At 49.0% G+C, this 16,214-nt stretch overlaps 7 pseudogenes; all 7 read right to left on the bottom strand.

Moving 5' to 3' along the window:
- Positions 1 to 2,740: 2,740 nt before the first annotated feature.
- LOC143931986 (5S ribosomal RNA) lies at positions 2,741 to 2,859 on the bottom strand (annotated as a pseudogene).
- A 98-nt stretch (positions 2,860 to 2,957) lies between these two features.
- Positions 2,958 to 3,077, bottom strand: LOC143931531 (5S ribosomal RNA; annotated as a pseudogene).
- Positions 3,078 to 3,172: 95 nt separating this feature from the next.
- LOC143931841 (5S ribosomal RNA) lies at positions 3,173 to 3,291 on the bottom strand (annotated as a pseudogene).
- A 4,387-nt stretch (positions 3,292 to 7,678) lies between these two features.
- Positions 7,679 to 7,797, bottom strand: LOC143931769 (5S ribosomal RNA; annotated as a pseudogene).
- Positions 7,798 to 9,762: 1,965 nt separating this feature from the next.
- On the bottom strand, positions 9,763 to 9,881 carry LOC143932289 (5S ribosomal RNA; annotated as a pseudogene).
- A 101-nt stretch (positions 9,882 to 9,982) lies between these two features.
- Positions 9,983 to 10,101, bottom strand: LOC143932671 (5S ribosomal RNA; annotated as a pseudogene).
- A 3,520-nt stretch (positions 10,102 to 13,621) lies between these two features.
- On the bottom strand, positions 13,622 to 13,740 carry LOC143931347 (5S ribosomal RNA; annotated as a pseudogene).
- Between the last annotated feature and the right edge of the window lie 2,474 nt (positions 13,741 to 16,214).

The following is a 16,214-nucleotide window of genomic DNA, read 5'->3' as shown; positions in this document are numbered from 1 at the left end:
TCCGAAGGTGGGTAAGGCTCCGGGCCCTGACGGATATACCGCACAATACTTTAAGACCTTCCTCCCTATTCTCGGCCCGCGCTTGGTGAATTTATTTAATACTCTGAGCTCGAATGGGGATTTTCCTGAGGATACCCTTAGAGCCCACATCTCGTTGATACCTAAGGAGGGCAAAGACCCGGGCCTATGTGGGAGCTACAGACCCATTTCCCTCCTAAATTCGGTCCTAAAACTATTCTCTAAAATCCTCGCCACGTGATTGGCACATCACTTGCAGTCCCTTATACATATTGACCAGTTAGGTTTTATTCCCACCAGGGAAGATAGGAACAACACCATTAAGGTGCTTACCCTGATCCATAAAGCAAAGTCATCTGGGACCCCTAGTCTTTTCATGAGTACTGATGCCGAGAAGGCTTTTGATCGGGTCAAATGGACAATGATGTTCTCGGTCCTTCGCCATATAGGTCTGAGTGAACGGATGCTGGCATGGATAAGTAAGATATACTCACGCCCTTCAGCTCAAGTCAAAGCGAATGGGGTTCTCTCATCTCCCCTTGACATCGGGAATGGGACCAGACAAGGTTGCCCCCTGTCGCCCCTATTATTCGCACTGTCATTGGAACCCTTTCTCTCCACAATTCGACAAAACTCAGACATAACGGGACTCCAAATGGGTACTATTGAGTGCAAGATATCTGCCTACACGGATGACATGCTGTTCTCGCTGACGAATCCCAGAGTTTCCTTGCCAAATCTCCTTCGGGAATTCCAGATATACGTGATACTTCTTGAAATCAAAGGCCATGGGGGTTACAGTCCCCCCGCAAACGTTAATAGACTTGCAGTCCAATTTTCGATTTAAATGGACCCATACAGCCCTTAAGTACTTAGGTACTTACATTCCACCGGACATCGTGCGTACGTTTATGTTGAACTTCCCCCCACCCCTTGTCACTAAGATCCGCAGTTTGCTTCACGGGTGGCATTCTGGCCTCCATTCCTGGTTCAGGAGATGCAATCTCATTAAAATGAACATACTCCCTAAATTTACTTATCTTTTCCAAGCTCTCCCGGTCCAGATTCCAGTCCCGTTTTTTAAGCAAGCTCAATCCTTGCTCACTCAATTTAACTGGGCCCACAAAAATCCCAGACTTAAGCGGTCACAGCTGACATTGTCTAAACAACAGGGAGGGTTGGTTCTCCCTGACTTGCGACGCTACTACCTGGCCTCCCATCTGGGGCGTGTATTGGACTGGAATCGAAACAAACTTTCTAAGCTCACTCCCGAATTCCGCTAAGAAGCGCCATGTGGTGCTATAAGTATTTACCCACAGAATTTATGTCACATCCCACTATAGGGGCTTAGTTGAAAGTCAGTCACCTGATCGCTACCCAAAACACACTCACGTCTTTGACTTCCCTATTCCCTATACGTGGCCATCCAACCTTTGAACTGGGGACCCACTTAGAAATTCCAACCTAGACAATGCATCTAAATTCGTCATTGATGGAAAATGGACTTCTTTCTCAACCCTAACAGATCCGACAGGGCTTTTTCAACTGCCTTTTTGGAGAGCGGCGCAACGACATCATTTTCTCCGTTCCATCCCCAATCCTCAAATGTTCGCCCGCCCTCAGACGGAGTTTGAGACTCTATGCAGGAGCGAAGGCCCTTTGGCCCACATTCTCTCTCAAACAGATTACCCACACTTAACCTGTCTGTCCAACTGGGAAAAGGACCTTAATTGCTCATTTTACCCAGCACAGAGACAACGCATTATCACTTTGGCTCTCAAAATGTCGCTGTGCACGAAGATACAGGAGACGAATTTTAAACTTCTCACCAGGTGGTATTTGACACCATCAAAGCTGCAGAAATGTTTCCCCTCTTCCTCGAACATATGCTGGAGGTGTGGAGAAGAAGAGGGCACGTTGCTGCACATTTTTTGGTCCTGCCCCAGCTTGGTGGACTTCTGGACAGAGATCCGATGCATAACACAAAAATTCACAGACTTCTCCATCCAGGAAGAAGCTGCATTCTTTCTCTTGCACCATTCACAGATTCCCATTAAGAAGTACAAAAAAAAATCAATTTTACGGCATGTGATAAATGCGGCGAAATCCTGCATCCCTCTCTATTGGAAAAAATGTTCCCCTCCTTTCATTACTCACTGGCTTAGGAAAATAGAGGACATTAAAAAAAATGGAGGACTTGATCCTCACATCACAAGGTAAACAAGACTTTTTTAAACAAACCTGAGACATCTGGAATACCTTTATATTCTACCTGGAAGGATGTCGCCTGCTATCGCCTTAGTGCTCTGAGCTTTCCTTGACTGGCCCCTTGGACAGTGGCTGCCATCGTGTCTCGTCCCCTCTTCTCCTTTCCTGATCTTTCAACCCTTCTCTTTTCTGCCTTCCTCCCCTATCTCTCACCCCCTCCACCCCCTCTCTCTTTTGGAAAAAGTGGAAAATTGGGAATGACGGCCCCACCCCCCCCCCCTCTGGATGGATTATGCCGGAGGGACCTGGGGTTTGTATGACCCTGGATCTTGGTACAGTACTTTATCTGTGCCTCGAATCATTGTGATTGATGGAAGGCAGACTCACAGTTGCGAATATACCTGTATCAAGTATTGTTCAGCTGCTTTTTGCTCTGTATTTCTCTGTTGCATTATGTACTCGGGGGACCGTCTTCCCCTATTTGGAGAAAAAATTATATTTGAAAAAAAAAAGAAGCCTACGACACCTGGTATTCCCAGGCGGTCTCCCATCCAGGCATTAACCAGGCCCAACCCTGCTTAGCCTCCAAGATCAGACGAGATGGAACAGATTCAGGGTGATGTGGCCATAGCCAATATCTTCAGGCACTCTCAACTCTCTTGACAAACACCAAGATGGTCACCTTGGAAACAAGCGGAAAAAAATAGGTCAACGGCAACAACATAAAGAGAAGCCTACGGCATCTGGAAATCCCAGGCGGTCTCCCATCCAGGTACTAAACTGGTCCCAACCCTGCTTAGCCTCTGAGATCAGATGAGATTGGGCTCTTTCAGGGTGGTGTGGCCGTAGGAGATTTCTTCAGGCACTCTCAACCTTGACTAACGCCAATATGGTCACCTTGGGAAACAAAAAAAAAAATCAAGTCAACGCCAACAACATGAGAAGAAGTCTACAGCACCTAGTATTCCCAACTGGTCTCCCATCCAGGTATTAACAAGGCCCGACCCTGTTTAGTCTCTGAGATCAGACGAGATCTGGTGCTTTCAGGGTTATGTGGCCATAGGCGAGCTCTTCAGGCACTCTCAACCCTCTTGACAAACACCAAGATGGTCACCTTGGTAAACAAACAAAAAAAAAAAACAAGTCAACGCCAACAACATAAAAAGAAGCCTTCAGCACCTAGTATTCCCAGGTGGTCTCCAATCCAGGTACTAGCAAGGCCCGACCCTGTTTAGCCTCTGAGATCAGAGGAGATCGGGCGCTTTCAGGCTTATGTGCCCATAGGCAATCTCTTTGGGCACTCTCAACCCTCTTGACAAACGCCAAGATAGTCACCTTGGGAAACAAGCGGAAAAAAAACAGGTCAATGTCAACAACATAAAAAGAAGACTACGGCACCTGGTATTCCAAAGCCATCTCCCATCCAGGGACTAACTAGGCCCAACCCTTCTTAGCCTCAGAGATGAGAAGAGATAGGGCTCTTTCAGGGTGATGCTGCTGTAAGCTAACTCTTTGGGCACTCTCAACCCTCTTGACAAATGCCAAGATGGTCACCTTGGGAAACAAGCGAAAAAAAAACAAAACGAATCAACGCCAACAACATAAAAAGAAGCCTACAATAACTGGTATTCCCAGGTGGTCTCCCATCCAGGTACTAACCAGGCCTGACTCTTCTTAGCCTCCAAGATCAGACGAGATTGGGTGCTTTCAGAGTGCTCGGACTCTTTCCCCATCACTAATGGGACGAGACAGGGGTGCCCTCTGTCTCCCCTAATTTTTATTCTGACACTGGAACCACTTATGTGTCACGTTCGGAATGACCCGAATATTACTGGTATATCCAAACCCTGGGCACACCACAAAATTGCGGCGTACGCTGACGATCTAATTTTTTTCGTCTCCAATCCACACATTTCGCTTCCCAATATACTCGCGGCTCTCCGGCGATACGGCAGCCTATCAAACTATAAAATCAATTGCACCGTCGGCTGTATTGAATATATCGGTCCCGGATGGTGAGGCCAAGAGGCTACGCTCCGCTTTTCCATTCTACTGAGCTGAAAAATCTATACGTTACCTGGGCGTTGACATCGCAGCGGATTTGGCGCAATTGTACCCGCTTAATTTTGTCCCTCTCCTGAATAGACTGAAATCTGATTTGGGAAACTGGCATTCTTTAACACTGACCTGGTTCGGGCGCTGTAATGCATTCAAAATGACGGCCCTCCCGCGCATCTTATACTTGTTCCAGACATTACCAATCCGGTTACCCCCAATTTTTTTCAGACAACTGCAGGTGCTGCTCCGGGACTTTATTTGGGTGCGCAAACCGCCCAGAGCCCTTTTGCAATTGCTTGCCAGACCAAAGGACAAGGGGGGTCTGGGTCTCCCAGATCTGAGACAATACAACAGAGCGACTCTGCTAGCGAGAGTCGTTGATTGGCATTGTAATGGCCCACACAAGCAGTGGGTGGAGATGGAGATTGAGGATGGATCCATTCCCCTATTGACCTCCCCGTGGCTCCTGTCCACCCTACCAAAAGACCTCAGAGATCACCCCGTAGTGGGAGCTACGTTGGCTGTTGTGCGGAGGTTGTTCCGCTGCACACACATTGCTCCCCTGCCATCACCAATGACTCCGGTTATAGGTAATCCAGACTTCCCACCGGGATTTACCAACAAGAAACTGCGACAGTTGACAGTGGTGGGGAAACAGCGTCTGGGAGACGTGTGGCCCTCGGGAGGGCTCCCGACCACGCAAACTGTCGCCGAGCTTTCTGACCCTCCGCTTGACTTGTTTAGTGCTTATCAACTTCGTCACTTTCTTTTGGCCATACAAAGGGCCCCCTACACTCCTAGAGACCTGACGCCCTATGAATCCATCTGTCACAAAAAGGAACCTGTGCGACACACCCTCTCCCTCCTCTACAACCTATTAAGTAGTCAGGAGGAGGAGTCGACCCCACCATTTATCCGCAAATGGGAGAGGGACTTTGGCATCACATTTACCCCACAACAGATAGGGAAGATCCTGACATTAGTACATAAAGCTTCCATCGCAAACCAATATCAAGAATCAGGATACAAGATAGTCTCACGCTGGTATAGAGTCCCATACCTTCTGAATAAAATGAATACATCGATTCCGGATGTTTGTTGGAGGTGCAATTCAGATACGGGGACCATGGGACACATTTTCTGGGCATGCCCGGCCTTGAGGAACTTTTGGGTGGAGGTGACCGGGACGATAAAAACTCTCAGAAATGTAGATATCGCAGACAACCCAGCAGCGTGCCTTCTACACTTGACCAAACAGCCTGTTCGAAAATACAAAAAAACCCTCACGATGCAACTCCTGAACGCCGCCCGGGCCTGCATTCCCACACTGTGGAGGCAGCCTCAGCCCCCATCCAAGGTGCTGTGGTATTCCAAAGTCAATCATATTCTCCGGATGGAAGAATTGACCCCCACCCTTCACAACACTGAAGAGGCATTTAGTGTTACATGGAGGCCCTGGAGGTATTTTACTGGTACTTGAGACTACATTCGGGAGGTGAGCAGCGCCCCTGTCCCAGAAAACGACTGAACATCTAACATTTACCTACGTAGGCCAAGTCTGCCCTGGGTGGCATTCCCCCCCCCCCTCCCTTTTTGTCTTTATTTTTCTTTTTTTCCCCGCCGCCATCCCCCCCCCCCCTCCTCTCTCTCCGTCTTTGCACTCTCTTCTTCCCCCGTCCTCCCTTTTCACTATGCCTTGTCTCCTTACTAGCCTTTGGGACCCAGAAGAACCCCAGGGTTCTGGACACGACCGGCTCATATTTTGCTGTGGTTCACATAGGTCATGATAAGCTGGCTCGCTGTGGTCCCAGTTGTTCTCCATGATTACATTTGTCCGAACGGAGCTGCACTAGTTATACTGTACTACATGTCGGAGGTGGGGTTTCTCTCTTTTCTGCATGAAACTCTAGGACTCCCCTCTGAGAACCCAGAGTTATTTGGCAGCCTATTTTTTGTTACCATGTAATTGTGACCCTGGGTCATGCTGTATGGTTGACTGTTATATTTATGTTGTTCTACTTATACTTAATAAAAGAATAAAACAAAAAAAAAACATAAGTCAATGCCAACAACTTAAAAAAAAAGCCTATGGCATCGAGAAATCCCAGGCGGTCTCCCATCCAGGTACTAACCAGGTCCCAACCCTGCTTAGGCCGCGTACACACGGGCGGACTGTCCGCCCAACTAGGTTCGTCAAACAGTTTGACAAACAGTCCGTTCAAAATTTGCATGAGCGGACTTGACCACACACGACGAACGAACAGTCCGCTGAAAACTTGCGCGATGACGTGAACGGCACGTACGACGGGACGAGAGATTCAAAGTCCTATACACTGCAATGCAACCTTCGGCGTGTAAATCCTTTCTGAGCATGCGCGGAACTTAGTTTGACGAACAAGCCTACACATGAGCGGACTGTCCGCTCAAACCAAGTTTCAGCGGACAGTCTTACGGAAATTCCGAAAAACTTTGTTCGTTAGACTGTCCGCTGAAACTGTCCGCTGAAGCCCACACACGAGCGGACTGTCCGCTGAAACACTGTTCAGCGGACAAAATTGGACGAACAGTCCGCCCGTGTGTACGCGGCCTTAGCCTCTGAGATCAAATGAGATTTGGCTCTTTCAGGCTGATGCAGCCATAGTAGATTTTTTCAGGCATGCTCAACCCTCTTGACAAACGCCAAGATGGTCACCTTGGGAAACAAACAAAAAAAACAAGTCAACGCCAACAACATAAAAAGAAGCCTACCGCACCTAGTATTTCCAGGCGGTCTCCCATCCAGGTATTAACAAGGCGCGACCCTTTCTAGCCTCTGAGATCAGCGGAGATTAGGCGCTTTCAGGGTGATGTGGCCATAGGCAATCTCTTTGGGCACTCTCATCCCTCTTGAAAAATGCCAAGATAGTCACCCTGGGAAACAAGCGAAAAAAAACAGGTCAACGCCAACAACATAAAAAGAAGAATACGGCACCTGGTATTCCAAGGCCGTCTCCCATTCAAGTACTAACTAGGCCCAACCCTTCTTAGCCTCTGAGATCAGAAGAGATAGGGTGCTTTCAGGGTGATGCGGCTGTTAGCGATCTCTTTAGGCACTCTCAACCCTCTTGACAAATGCCAAGATGATCACTTTGGGAAACAAGCGAAAAAAACAGGTCAACACCAACAACATAAAAATAAGCCTGTGGCATCTGGAAAACCCAGGCGGTCTCCCATCCAGGTACAAACCAGGCCCAACCCTGCTTTGCCTCTGAGACCAAACGAGATTGGGCGCTTTCAGGGTGTTGTGCTCCTAGGCAATTTCTTTGTGCACTCTCAACCCTCTTGACACATGCCAAGATGGTCACCTTGGGAAACAAGGGGGAAAAAACAGGTCAACGCCGACAACACAATGAGAAGCCTACGGCACCTGGTATTCCCAAGCTGTCTCCCATCCAGGTACTAACCAGGCCCATCGCTGCTTAGCCTCTGAGATCAGATGAGATTGGGCTCTCTCAGGGTGATTTGGTCGTAGGCACTCTCTTTGGGCACTCTTAAGCCTCTTGACAAAGGCCAAGATGGTCACCTTGGGAAACAAGCTAAAAAAAACATGTCAAAGCCAACAACATAAAAAGAAGCCAAGAAGAAAACATATGCGTATTGGTAGGGTAATGCTATTGCGACCGAAATTGAGGGGAGGTATTGGCTTCCCGGACCCTGCTCTATATTACACAGCAACGCACATGACACCGGTGGTTGACTGGTGCCGGTGTTCTGCCATATACTGTCCGGCCATGATATAGTGTCTGCGCCGTACTGCGCATGCGCAGTACGGAGACGACGAAGCTTCGGAAAATCTCAGAAGCTGAACGTCGCCTGCACGTTGAGTGGAGGTGGTAGCCCCACCATCCAAGCGGACTTAGGGTTGTGAATATTAGAGGGCCCCTCGTAGGCGAGGTTCGCTCGCCGCGCTTCGGGTTCGGCCTCGCTGCGCTCGGCTCTTTTATATTCTTACTCTGTGTCCACTTGGATAGTGGGGATAGAACCTGGACTCAGTGCGCAGGCGCCGTTCATGCTCGGCAAATTTCAGAATCTGTGTTGCTGTGTACTGCGCATGCGCAGTACACAGCGGACAATATGCGATGGGGGACCATATGTGATAAGACACCGGCGTGGGGAACTGAAGCTATGGGTCAAGCTAGAGCAGGAGATGGCGTGGGTTCCACTGGCTGGTCTGCCTTGGGCGGGGAGGCCATTGGAGCCCTGTGTGACTAATCACCCGTTAATTGGCCTCTCGCTCGCCGAGATGGATAGTATTTTCACCTTTCCCACCTGACTAACTTCCCTTCTCCTATGACCCCAATTATTGGACATCCTAGATTCCCTCCGGGCCTGTCTGACCAGGCCTTTACCAGGCAAGCCCCGAAAGGGCTTCTGAGAGCAGCCCTATTTCTTGGACCCACGGGCTTGATTCCCATAGGGACCATACTGCTAGAGCAAGTACCTGTTGCAATGGATAGCTGGAGAGCTAGACAGCTAATCCATTTCCTCGGATCACTACCTAACCATTCGTTCTTCTCTAGACAATTCCACCCCTTCGAGGAACTTTGCCTGGATGATGGCCCAATTCGTGGTTCCCTCTCTAGGTCCTACCAAATCCTGACAGATGCACAATCCTCCACGGATCCACCCTTCCTAGCTAAATGGAAAAGGGACTTACAAACTACATTCTCCAAACCACAGAAGGACAGAATACTCTTTTTCGCCCATAAGTCTTCACTTTGCAGTAAATATCAGGAGATCTCATATAAGCTGATCACACGCTGGTATCGTACACCGGTGGTGTTGGCCAAAATATTCCCCGGTCAATCTGACCGCTGCTGTCGCTGTGGGCAACAGGCTGGTACCATTCTCCAAATTTTTTGGGAATGCCCTAAATTACAAACATTCTGGCAGCCTGTCCTGAGACTCATCCACAAGATCGCTGTTCCAAACGTTGGACAGCTGATGAGCTGGTGAGCCGAGGGCGTCTCTTGCTCCCTGGGAGGGGACCCCACCCTATCCACTCTACCCACGACACCCCCTTACCCCTTATTTTCCTTTTCTGCCATTTTCTTCCCCAATCTTCTCTTTCCCCTTCTCCCTCCTTTCAGTTCTACTATTTCCCTTCTTAACTCAAAAAAGGGAAAAGAAAATGGTATGTTCCGACCCCATTTGACTACTACACAATACTCTTCCCCTATCTATGGATATCTAAACTCTTCGAGGGTAGCAGGGCTAGTGTCAATAATATTTTAAGTGGTAGAGGATCCCAACGAGATGGAGCTTTAATCTCATCTTCATATGACCGCAAAGCTGTACACGTGCTATTCTCCTCGAATTTCTTACCATTGGCTCTGATATCCATGCAATATTATCGTTTGTTTGTAACTATTTGTATCACACATTCTGTGAAGTTGCCTTTGCATTGTATGTCGCATACTACTAAATAAAAAAAAAAGAAGCCTATGGCACCTGGTATTCCCAGGCGGTCTCCCATCCAGGTACTAACCAGGCCCGACACTGTTTAGCATTCAAGATCAGACGAGATTGGGCGCTTTCAGGGTGATGGGGCCGTAGGTGATCTCTTCGGGCACTCTCAATCCTCTTGACAAACGCCAAGATGGTCACCTTGGGAAACAAGTGAAAAAAAAAACAGGTCAAGGCCAACAACATAAAAAGAAGCCTACAGCACCTAGTATTCCCAGGTGGTCTCCAATCCAAGTACTAGCAAGGCCCAACCCTGTTTAGCTTCTGAGATCAGAGGAGATCGGGTGCTTTCAGGGTTATGTGCCCATAGGCAATCTCTTTGGGCATTCTCAACCCTCTTGACAAATGCCAAGATAGTCACCTTGAGATACAAGCGAAAAAAAACAGGTCAATGTCAACAACATAAAAAGAAGAATACGGCACCTAGTATTCCAACGCCATCTCCCATCCAGGTACTAACTAGGCCCAACCCTTCTTAGCCTCAGAGAAGAGATAGGGCTCTTTCAGGGTGATGCTGCTGTAAGCGATCTCTTTGGGCACTCTCAACCCTCTTGACAAATGCCAAGATGGTCACCTTGGAAAACAAGCAAAAAAAAAAAAAACGAATCAACGCCAACAACATAAAAAGAAGCCTACAGGTACTAACCAGGCCCGACTCTTCTTAGCCTCCAAGATCAGATGAGATTGGGTGCTTTCAGAGTGATGTGGCCATAGGCAATCTCTTCAGGCACTCTCAACCCGCTTTACTCCACGCCGTCGGCAGCGGTACGGGTGAACGAGTGGTGCTCGGACTCTTTCCCCATCACTAATGGGACGAGGCAGGGGTGCCCTCTGTCTCCCCTCATTTTTATTCTGACACTGGAACCACTTATGTGTCACATTCGGAATGACCCGAATATTACTGGCATATCCAAACCTTCGGCACACCACACCACAAAATTGCGGCGTAGGCTGACGATCTAATTTTTTCTGTCTCCAATCCACACATTTTGCTTCCCAATATACTTGCGTCTCTCCAGCGATACGGCAGCCTATCAAACTATAAAATCAATTGCGCCAAGTCAGCTGTATTGAATATATCGGTCCCGGATGGTGAGGCCAAGACGCTCCGCTCCGCTTTTCCATCTACTGGGCTGAAAAATCGATATGTTACCTGGGCGTTGACATCGCAGCGGATTTAGCGCAATTGTACCCGCTTAATTTTGTCCCTCTCCTGGATAGACTGAAATCTGATTTGGGAAAATGGCATGCTTTAACACTGACCTGGTTCGGGCGCTGTAATGCATTCAAAATGACGGCCCTCCCGCGGATCTTACACATGTTCCAGACATTACCGATCCGGTTACCCCCAATTTTTTTCAGACAACTGCAGGTGCTGCTCCGGGACTTTATTTGGGCGCGCAAACCGCCCAGAGCCCGTTTGCAATTGCTTGCCAGACCAAAGGACAAGGGGGGTCTGGGTCTCTCAGATCTCAGACAATACTACAGAGTGACTCTGCTAGCCAGAGTCGTTGATTGGCATTGTAATGGCCCACACAAGCAGTGGGTGGAGATGGAGATTGAGGATGGATCCATTCCCCTATTGACCTCCCCGTGGCTCCTGTCCTCCCTACCAAAAGACCTCAGAGGTCACCCCGTAGTGGGAGCTACGTTGGCTGTTGTGCGGAGGTTGTTCCGCTGCACACACATTGCTCCCCTGCCATCACCAATGACTCCGGTTATAGGTAATCCAGACTTCCCACCGGAATTTACCAACAAGAAACTGCGACAGTTGACAGTGGTGGGGAAACAGCGACTGGGAGAGGTGTCGCCCTTGGGAGGGCTCCCGACCACGCAAACTGTCGCCGAGCTTTCTGACCCTCCGCTTGACTTGTTTAGTGCTTATCAACTTCGTCACTTTCTTCTGGCCATACAAAGGGCCCCCTACACTCCTAGAGACCTGACACCCTATGAATCCATCTGTCACAAAAGGGAACCTGTGCGACACACCCTCTCCCTCCTGTACAACCTATTGAGTAGTCAGGAGGAGGAGTCGACCCCCACCATTTATCCACAAATGGGAGAGGGACTTAGGCATCACATTTACCCCACAACAGATAGGGAAGATCCTGACCTTAGTACATAAAGCTTCCATCGCAAACCAATATCAAGAATCAGGATACAAGATAGTCTCACGCTGGTATGGAGTCCCATACCTTCTGAATAAAATGGATAGATCGATCCCGGATGTTTGTTGGAGGTGAAATTCAGATACGGGGATCATGGGACACCTTTTCTGGGCATGCCCGGCCTTGAGGAACTTTTGGGTTCCCAGCAGCGTGCCTTCTACACTTGACCTAACAGCCTGTTCGAAAATACAAAAAATTCCTCACGATGCAACTCCTGAATGCCGCCCGGGCCTGCATTCCCACACTGTGGAGGCAGCCTCAGCCCCCATCCAAGGTGCTGTGGTATTCCAAAGTCAATCATATTCTCCGGATGGAAGAATTGACCGCCACCCTTCACAACACTGAAGAGGCATTTAGTGTTACATGGAGGCCCTGCAGGTATTTTACTGGTACTCGAGACTACGTTCGGGAGGTGAGCAGTGCCTCTGTCCCAGAAAACGACTGAACATCTAATGTTTACCTATGTAGGCCATGTCTGCCCTGGGTGGCATTCCCCCCTCCCTTTTTGTCTTTATTTTTCTTTTTTTTCCCGCCGCTATCCCCCTACCTCCTCTCTCTCCGTCTTTGCACTCTCTTCTTCCCCCGTCCTCCCTTTTGACTATGCCTTGTCTCCTTACTAGCCTTCGGGACCCAGAAGAACCCCAGGGTTCTGGACATGACCGGCGCATATTTTACTCTGGTTCACGTAGGTCATGATAAGCTGGCTCGCTGTGGTCCCAGTTGTTCTCCATGATTACATTTGTCTGAACGGAGCTGCACTACTCCGTTACTCAGTACTTCTGTACTACATGTCGGAGGTGGGGTTTCTCTCTTTTCTGCATGAAACTGTAGGACTCCCCTCTGAGAACCCAGAGTTATTTGGCTGCCTATTTTTTGTTACAATGTAATTGTGACCCTGGGTCATGCTGTATGGTTGACTGTTATATTTATGTTGTTCTACTTAATAAAAGAATAATTAAAAAAAAAAATAAGTCAATGCCAACAACTTAAAACTAAAGCCTATGGCATCGAGAAATCCCTGGCGGTCTCCCATCCAGGTACTAACCAGGTCCCAACCCTGCTTAGCCTCTGAGATCAAATGCACGCTCAACCCTCTTGACAAACGCCAAGATGGTCATCTTGGGAAACAGACAAAAAAAACAAGTCAACGCCAACAACATAAAAAGAAGCCTGCGGCATTTGGAAAACCCAGGCGGTCTCCCATCCAGGTACAAACCAGGTCCAACCCTGCTTAGCCTCTGAGACCAAACGAGATTGGGCGCTTTCAGGGTGTTGCGCCCATATGCAATTTCTTTGTGCACTCTCAACCCTCTTGACAAATGCCAAGATGGTCACCTTGGGAAACAAGGGAAAAAAAACAGGTCAAAGCCAACAACATAAAAAGAATCCTACGGCATCCGGTATTCCCAGGCGATCTCCCAATCAAGACACTAACCAGGCCAGATCCTTCTATGTCACCTGGTCTTCCCAGGCAGTCTCCCATCCAGGTACTAACCAGGCCTGATGCTGCTAAGCCTCTGAAATCAGACGAGATCGGGTGCTTTCAGGGTGATGTGGCCGTAAGCGTTCTCTTCAAGACACGCCCAACCCTCTTGACAAACGCCAAGATGGTCGCCTTGAGAAACAAGCGAAATAAACAGTTCAAAGCCAACAACATAAAAAGAAGCCTATGGCACCTGGTATTTCCAGGCGGTCTCCCATCCAGGTACTAACCAGGCCCGACACTGTTTAGCCTCTGAGATCAGATGAGATTGGGCGCTTTCAGGGTGATGGGGCCGTAGGTGATCTCTTTGGGCACTCTCAACCCTCTTGTTAAACGCCAAGATGGTCACCTTGGTAAACAAGCGAAAATAAACAGGTAAACGCCAACAACATAAAAAGAAGCCTACGGCACCTGGTATTCACAGATGGTCTCCCATACAGGTATTAACCAGGCCGTACACTGCTAGGCCTCCGAGATCAGATGAGATTGTGCGCTTTCAGGGTGATGTGGCCATAGGTGTTCTATTTAGACACTCTCAACCCTCTTGACAAATACCAAGATGGTTATCTTGGCAAACAAGTGAAAAAAAACAGGTCAACGCCAACAACATAGTCCCTGGCGGTCTCCCATCTGACCCAGACCCTGCTTAGCCTCTGAGATCAGGTGCTTTCAGGGTGATGTGACCTCAGGCGAATGCTTTGGGACATACTCAAAACTCTTGACTGATGCTAAAATGGTCACCTTGGGAAACAAGCGAAAGAAAAACAGGTCAAAGCCAACAATATAAAAAGATTCCTACGGCACCTTTAATTAGGTACTATCCAGGCCGGACCCTGCTTAGCCTCTGAGATCAGATGAGATCGGGCGCTTTCAGGGGGATGTGGCCGTAGGAGATTTCTTTGGGCTCTCTCAGCCCTCTTGACAAATGCCAAGATGACCACCTTGGGAAACAAGCGGAAAAACAAAACCATGTCAACGCCAACAACATAAAAAGAATCCTACGGCACCTGGTATTCCCAGTTGGTCTCCCATCCAGTTACTAATCAGGCCCGACAATTTTTAGCCTCTGAGATCAGGCAAGATCAGGCACTTTCAAGGTGATGGGGCCATAGGCGATCTCTTCGGGCACTCTCAACCATCTTGACAAACGCCAACATGGTCATCTTGGGAAACAAGCGAAAAAAAACAAGTAATTGCCAACATTGGAGGCTAAGCAGGGTTGGGCAATCAGTTTCCTTGCCTGAAATAGGCATCTCAGAACTGCCATCTGGCTACTTCCCGGGTTTCCAACTCCTTCAACTAATCCCAGGAGACAATACTTCGCCTCCATCCTGGTGGAGGTTCCAAACACCCGATCAATGGTTCCTGTCACCTCTGTCCAGTAGCCGATCAACTTCGGGCATCTCCAAAACATGTGCATCATGTCTCCCCCCATGTTCCCGCACCGGGGGCAACTTGCGTCCGGCCGTTCGGCCAAACTGAAAAAGTTTACGAGGAGCATAATAGGTTCTATATAATAAGAACAGATGTGACATCCTCTGTGAGGAGAGCCACAATTCACCACAGGCAGGATTCCTGTGGCCAATTATAGCTCAGGGGGGTTTAGTACACACCCCACACTATATATGGCCGCCAGCGCGGCGGCCTTGTATAGTGTGTTGCGGTGGTCAGGGAAAAAGGACGATAGGCAGGGACAGTGTCTTTACTGCTTGGGAACCTAGCACTGTTACAGTGGGTGTTATGTGCCTCCTGCACAGTACACACCTGAAGCTACCCTTTATTACTGCTGTTCAATTTCTGCAATACATGCATCTGCAGTGCAGAAGTTAGAGTGGGTGTTGTGTACCTTCTGCACAGTATACACCTTATTGCTGGTGTTCTGTATCTGTAATACAGGAACCTAGCACTGTTACAGTGCTAGGGTGTACGCCCCTCGTCCCGCCCTCTGGCTCCCACCTACTCTTTGCCGACATTGCCTTCTGCAGCTTTCGGGGACCCTAGATGACTTATTTATTGAGCCTATTGGTACGAGACACTGCTTCCCTCCAGGGTGACTCTGGACCCCCCTGGAGGATTTACCCCTTACTGTTTGGGCAGTCCCAGCCTCCCTCTGGATGCTCTACACAGCCCCCAATGGCGATGCAGGAGAGACACTAATTGGCGGGCCCCAGGACTGCTGCTCGGGTGAAGTCTCCAGTTGGATGGAGGGATGGTGGCCCCAGCCCCTTGCCTGCCGGATTTTCCATGCACCGACCAGGGCTGCTCCTCTTTCATCTTGATGTGGTGACCATGGAGGGGAGGAGTTGAAATTTATGGGGTCTGGGTGTTTGCTGGTGGGAGTGCGCTAAAGGACTTGACATTTCCGCATGTTTGTCCCCTTTCCCCTGTTTCCCCCCTCCCTTCCCCCCTTCCCACCCTTCCCTTCCCTCCTTTTCCTCCCCCTTTCCCCCTTCCACTCCCCCTTTCCCTGCCCCTTTTCCCCCCGGGGCGTGGACGGTGGAGAGGGGGTAAGGAGAGGACAATCTGCCAAAGGGAGAAATGCATTTGTTCGGGGACTGCATGTACTTTAGGGGTATGGGACGGGGGGTGGTGGATCCCATTCTGTGATGCCTTTTCTGTTGTGATGGGCTCCCTCGTGCATGCCTACGTTTAGGGCGAGCCGAGGAGACCCCTCAGTGCTGACAGTTATATGCTCTACCTCTGTTTTGGTTATACTATTGTTTTTTGGTTCTATGATGTTACTGATTGTCTTTTATTTGCATACCGGTATCAGA

This window comes from Lithobates pipiens, unplaced genomic scaffold (assembly GCF_037356315.1).
Source record: "Lithobates pipiens isolate NorthernLeopardFrog02 unplaced genomic scaffold, aLitPip1_a1.2 Scaffold_25, whole genome shotgun sequence".
NCBI classification, from domain to species: Eukaryota; Metazoa; Chordata; class Amphibia; order Anura; family Ranidae; genus Lithobates; species Lithobates pipiens.
Note: the sequence above shows the minus strand (reverse complement) of the source record. Positions and strands in the feature narration are given on the sequence as shown.